Source organism: Chionomys nivalis, chromosome X (genome assembly GCF_950005125.1).
Source record: "Chionomys nivalis chromosome X, mChiNiv1.1, whole genome shotgun sequence".
Lineage (NCBI taxonomy): Eukaryota > Metazoa > Chordata > Mammalia > Rodentia > Cricetidae > Chionomys > Chionomys nivalis.
In genome coordinates this window covers 64,613,725-64,620,164 of record NC_080112.1, presented here as the reverse complement: position 1 = coordinate 64,620,164, position 6,440 = coordinate 64,613,725, and the positions used below count along the sequence as shown (strand labels likewise).

Below are 6,440 nucleotides of genomic sequence, written 5' to 3'. Positions count from 1 at the left end.
GCTCCTCATTAGGACCTTGGGAGCTCAGTCCAGTGCTCCAGTGTGGGTCTCTGTCTCTATCTCTATCCATTGCTAGATGAAGGTTCTATGGTGATATGCAAGATATTCATCAGTATGGCTATAGGATAGGTTCATTTCAGGTTCCCTATCCTCAGGTGCCCAAGGAACTAACTGGGGACATTGCCCTGGGCACCTGGTAGCCACTCCAAGTTCAAGTCTCTTGCCAACCCTTAGGTGGCTCCCTTAACTAAGATATGAGTTTCCCTGCTCCCCTATCCAACCTTCCTTTATCTCCAATCATCCCATTTCCCCCAGTTCCCCTCATCCTCTCCTTCACACTTTTCTCTCCCCATCTCCCCTCACCCCCATCCCACCCCACCCCCAAGATTCCAATTTTTTGCCCGGCAATCTTGTCTATTTCCCATAGCCAGGAGGATAACTATATGTTTTTCCTTGGGTTTACCCTCTTGTTTAACTTCTTTAGGACCACATATTATAGACTCAGAGGCCCCCTATCCATAGCTAGAAACCAATTATGAGTGAGTACATCCCATGATCTTCTTTTTGGGTCTGGGTTACCTCACTCAGGATAGTATTTTCTATTTCCATCCATTTGCATGCAATTCGAGAAGTCATTGTTTTTTACCACAGAGTAGTACTCTAATGTGTATATATTCCACACTTCATCCATTCTTCCATTGAAGGATATCTCTATTTAATAAGTATATATACTCTATTTATATATTTAAATATTTATATATATATAATAAGTATATATACTCTATTTTTTCATTGCCACTCCAATTTTTGTCAATTTTGTTTTCTTTCGATCTAAATTTTAGATTCTTTGATTCCCTTTTGTTTATTTGCTTTCACTTTCATGATTTTATTCTAAGATTTACTTTGTGCTTTCCTTTTCCAACTTTTCATTTCCATTTAAAGGTCCTTAATGTTTGAATTTAGATTATTGACCCTTTTGAAGCTTGTATTTGTGTGCTCCTGATTGCATTCCGAGTATCATCTTTTAGTAAAGATAAGTGATAAATCCTCTAAAGCACACACTATACACAACCTGCCTCTCAAATAATGAAACTATAGTAGACATTGAGTACCCTGGGAGGCCACCTCTAAGTAAGTACATTCTATTTGATTTAGAAACATGATCATTTATTCTCAAAAGACAAAAGTAAACATAGACTTATATACAAATGGACCCTATCATTTATAAATGGTAATCTCTAAACAGAAAGATTTGAATGTATTTCTGAAAAAAAGATGCTAAAACTTAATTATCCTGATAAAATGTAGTCAATCATAATTATCCTAAAATGCTATATACAATTGAAATAGCTGTATTTTTTGGCCAATTGCTATTTTTTCCATAAAATATTACTTTTATAGAAATATAGAATACTCAGCAGCATGAAATTCTCTCTAATCATTAGTTTTATTTAACCTTTTTACATTTTTATGCATTTCAAGGTGTTTCATTATTTTTCTATATTTTCTTCTTTGATTACCACTCTCTTCTAATCTGGCTGATGGAGTTATTTATTTTCCTCTTGCTATTGTTTTATCATTCTGAGAAAAATCTCATGTCCTTAATAATTATGTTACCAATATTCAAATACATTTCTCAGTCTATAAATATAAGTAATTTGATAATCTTCTACACCAAACATGTATAACTCTATTAACTATATAAAATAATCATTTGATACATTAAGATAAAGCCAAATCAAATCACACAGAGAATATATATTGAAGATTTCTTCAAAATTCACGATGCTTTAAATACTTATTAGGCACTTACTGTGTGCCTGGTCTTCACATACATTATTTTAACTAAGTTTATTGAGTAATTTAGCAACTTTATATTGGACATCTGTTGTCAATGCTACAGTCCCAATAAACAGTTCTTTTTATGGGCAAGGAAATAGTAAATACATACTTGAAAATCACATAGCTAGTTAAAGAAAGACAAAGTTAAATCCAGTCAAAATTGTCAGGATTCTTTCCATGTACAGCTGATGTAACGTTTCTGTGGTTGGTCTGACAGCAGTCACTAAACTGTTTTATTTTTTTACTTATTAATGTTTAATTTCTTCAGGTTTCATCATGTTATTTAAATTATAAGTTAATAAATGTCATCATTTATAACTGATTTTGCTCTGGTTTCACATTTTCAAATTTCCTTTTTTTTTCTTTTTTTTTTTATTGAGCTCTACATTTTTCTCTGCTCCCTCCGTGCCTCTCCCCTCCCCTTCAACCCTCTCCCATGCTCCCCATGCTCCCAATTTACTCAGGAGATCTTGTCTTTTTCTACTTCCCATATATATTAGATCTATGTATGTCTCTCTTAGGGTCCTCATTGTTGTCTAGGTTCTCTGGGATTGTGACTTGTAGGCTATTTTTCTTTATGTTTAAAAAACACTTATGAGTGAGTATATGTAATAATTGTCTTTCTGGGTCTGGGTTACCTCACTCAAAATGATGTTTTCTAGCTCCATCCATTTTCCTGCAAAATTCAAGATGTTGTTGTTTTTTTTCCTGCTGTGTAGTACTCCATTGTGTAAATGTAACACATTTTCCTTATCCATTCTTCGGTCGAGGGGCATTTAGGTTGTTTCCAGATTCTGGGTATGACAAACAATGCTGCTATGAACATAGTTGAACACATGTCCTTGTGGCACGATTGAGCATCCTTTGGATATATACCCAAAAGTGGCATTGCTGGGTCTTCAGGAAGGTTGTTTCCTAATTTTCTGAGAAATCACCATATTGAAGGAACAAGCATAGGACCAAATTTGTTCCTCTGAATGTGGTTGACAGTTGCACGGCTGGAGCAGACTGAGGGGCCACTGGTGGTGGCACCAGGATTTATTCCCTACTACATGTACTGACTTTTTGGGAACCTATTCTTTTTGAATAGATACCTTGCTCAGGCTTGATATAGTAGGGAGGTCCTTGAACCTTCCCCAAAGCAATATGCCTTACCCTCTCTGAGGATTGGATGGGGGTGGGGTGGAAGGGTATGTAGAGGGAATGAGAGGAGGGGAGGAAGTGGGAACTTTGGTATGTATAATGAAAAAAGAAAGTTTTCTTTTTTTAAAAAAATCAAAAACAAACAAACAGAAACTTGGCTTAAAGACATGCTGACATGTCAAAAATTATGATAACCCTAGATTCCACAATGAAAGGTGGAGATATTAGGCATGAAAAACTCAAGTTTGTGTATTTCTTGGGGTGGATAAAGAAACTTTACCTTAATTTTTTATCTTTAGTAAACTAGGCATGGTTAAATTGTTGTTGGAGAGATAGTGCCGTAGAGGAGACTTAGCTGCATAAATATTGTGAGATTGAGACTGGCCCCTGACACACTGACAATGTTGTAATTGTTTGAGAGAGTATTTCTCTGTGTAGCCCCTTGCTGTCCCGGAACTCATTTTGTAGACAGAGCTGGTTTATAAATCATAGGTCCACCTTCCTCTGTGTCCCAAAGTGCTAGAAATAAAGTTATGGGCTACCATGCCAAAAAAAGAAAAACACTTCAAGCTTTCTCTTCTATTGGACCAGTTTATTCTTCTCTTCACATTCCAGAAGTGAACTGTTTTATTGCTATACATTGGTAATAAGTTTCAAAATCAGAAAATAATTTCTTCAACTTAATTTTTTAATTATTCATGTTCCTTGAGAATTTATATGAAATTTAGAATAAATTTTCCTATTCATGTAAAAATTCCAGTAGAATTTTGATAGTTATGTAATTGAATCTATAGGCCATTTGGGGTAGTATATGTATTTTAACTATAATTCACTGTTACAATCTATGATTATAATGTGTCTTTACATTTTTGATCGTTAATATTTTTTGCCTGTATTTTCAAGTTTTCAATTTAAATAATCCTTCATTTTTGTTTAGGACTTTTTTTAATAGCATGGAATTATTTATGAAATAAATAATGGAATGCTTTTTCTTATCTCCAGTTTTGATGGCTTTTGCATATGAAAATACTATGAACTTTTTGTTTAGATTTTGCTTTCTTAAACTTTGTTTAAATGAATTATTCTAACCTCTTCTTGTAAAAGCTTTCTGGGTTTCTCTATATAAAGTCATGCCAACTGGAAATACATAATTCCATTTCTTTTCTGTTTTCAATTTGAACCTAATATAATCCCTTTCTTGCCTAATGTTTTGGTTAATACATCCAATGTTAATTTTAACAACAGTGACAAAGATCGAAATACTTCCTTGATCCTGACAATAAAAAGCTTTCAGTCTTTCTCCAGTGGGATTTTCATATCTGCCTTTCTGTATTCAGGGAACTGTCTTGTATTCTTGTTTAACTGAATGATAGTATCATGAAAAATATTGAATTTTGTCTGCAATAACTAAAGTGACCACTTATTTTTCTCTCTTTTTTCTGTAAACAACATATATATTGTTGAATGAGTTTCATTTTATAGAACCATTTGAATCCCAGATTTAAGTCACATTTGACAGTGGCATATTACCCTTTTAATGTACTATTAAATTTAGTATGTTAACTTTTTGTAGATATTGTTGCCTTTACTATGAACATTGGTAAAATATACATTTGTGTTATTATTTTGCTATTTGCTTTCTACTTTTTAATATATATTCCTTGTCCCATGTTTCTTTTTATTTGCCTTTTATGGATTGGGCAGAAAGGAATATTAGCTGTTGAACTTTATGCCATTATTTTACATGTTATCATAAATTTTACTTTATAAAATTCAAGTTATCAATATTTTGACCATAACTCCTTTTTTTAAATTCCTCTTATTGGCTTAACAATATGGAGTTTGGTATCATTTATAAAAAGTTGTTTGAAGGGTCTGGAGAAATGGCTCAGTGGTTAAGAGCATTGTCTGCTCTTCCAAAGGTTCTGAGTTCAATTCCGGGAAACCACATGGTGGCTCACAACCATCTGTAATGAGGTCTGGTGCCCTCTTCTGGCCTGCAGACATACACGCAGACAGAATATTGTATACATAATAAATAAATAAAAGTTGTTTGAACTCTTCACTATATATTTTCTTTTTATTTTCATCTGTTCCCTTTTATTGAAAATAGATTATTTTTACATACAGCATAAAGGAGATTTGCACCAGAGGGACAAAGGGGAGGGAATAAGAGACAAAGTCAGGAGACAGAGGATAAGGGAGGAGGGGAAAGGAACAAGAGAGGAGGGGAAGGGGTATTTGTTCTTGGAGAACAAAGGACTGCCTCCGGATAGAGAGGAGACAGACATGACTCAAAGGCAAATGGCAGCTTATAAAGGTAAAAGAGGAAACCCTGTGTTAGAATGAGGTGTTTAGTTTTAATTGGGCATGCTAATTAAATGAGGGAAAGCGGGGAGGGGGGGTTGATTGCTGAACTCCAATACTTTGATACCTGGACCTTAGTAATCAGTCTCAGGAGGAGAAAGTAGTCAAATAAGGGAATGGACCTAGTTGGCTAGCTTTAGGAATGCAATCTAATGGCTTTTAGTAAGGCAGAGGGAATAGAGAAGGGCAAGGCCTGCCAGAGCCATTGCCATGCTCAGGCTGGCAAGAGTCCCTTTAATTACTATGGGCTGTTAGGCTATCCAGTGAATTTTGTGATTCTACATGACTTTGAGCACAGTTGTTTCTATTTCTATGAAAAGTGAGATGGGAATTTTGATTGGGATTGCATTGAATATGTGCATGGCTTTTGGTAATATTCATTTTTAATTGACTTTTATTGAGCTCTACATTTTTCTCTCTTCCCCTCCCTGTCTCTCCCCTCCCCCATTCAACCGTTCCTGAAGGTCCCTATGCAAACAATTTACTTGGGAGATCTTGTCTTTTTCTACTTCCCATGTAGAGTAGATCTATGTAAGTCTCTCTCTTAGTATCCTCATTGTTGTCTAAGTTCTCTGGGATTGTGATTTTTAGGCTGGTTTTCTTTGCTTTATGTCTAAAAACCACCTACCGAAGAATAGATAAGGAAAATGGGGTACATTTCACAATGGAGTATTACACAGCAGAAAAAAATAACAACATCTTGAATTTTGCAGGAAAATGGATGGAGCTAGAAAACATTATTCTGAGTGAGATAACCCAGACACAGAAAGACAATTATCACATGTACTCACTCATAGGTTAATTAATATTCATTTTTATAATATTAATCTTACCAATCCAAGAGCATAATATATCTTTTCATTTTCTAGTGTCTTTATCTCTTCAGAGATTTGACATTTTCATTGCAGAGCCCTATTACCTACTTGGTTAGTTATTATGAATGAGAATGTGTTTTAGACCTTGTTTTCTGTATGTCTGTTACTAGTTTATAGAAAGGCTACTTGATTTTGGTGCTGTATCCTGTCACTTTGCTCAAAATGTTACTCATTTCTACAAGTTTTCTGGTAGAATATTTAAAGAATAAATGG

At 34.5% G+C, this 6,440-nt stretch overlaps 1 protein-coding gene across 5 annotated transcripts in view; it reads right to left on the bottom strand.

Annotated features, from left to right (window-relative positions):
- Zc3h12b (zinc finger CCCH-type containing 12B) overlaps positions 1-6,440 on the bottom strand; it is a 200,762-nt gene that overhangs the window by 87,530 nt on the left and 106,792 nt on the right. The gene's annotated exons all lie outside the window — the stretch shown is intronic.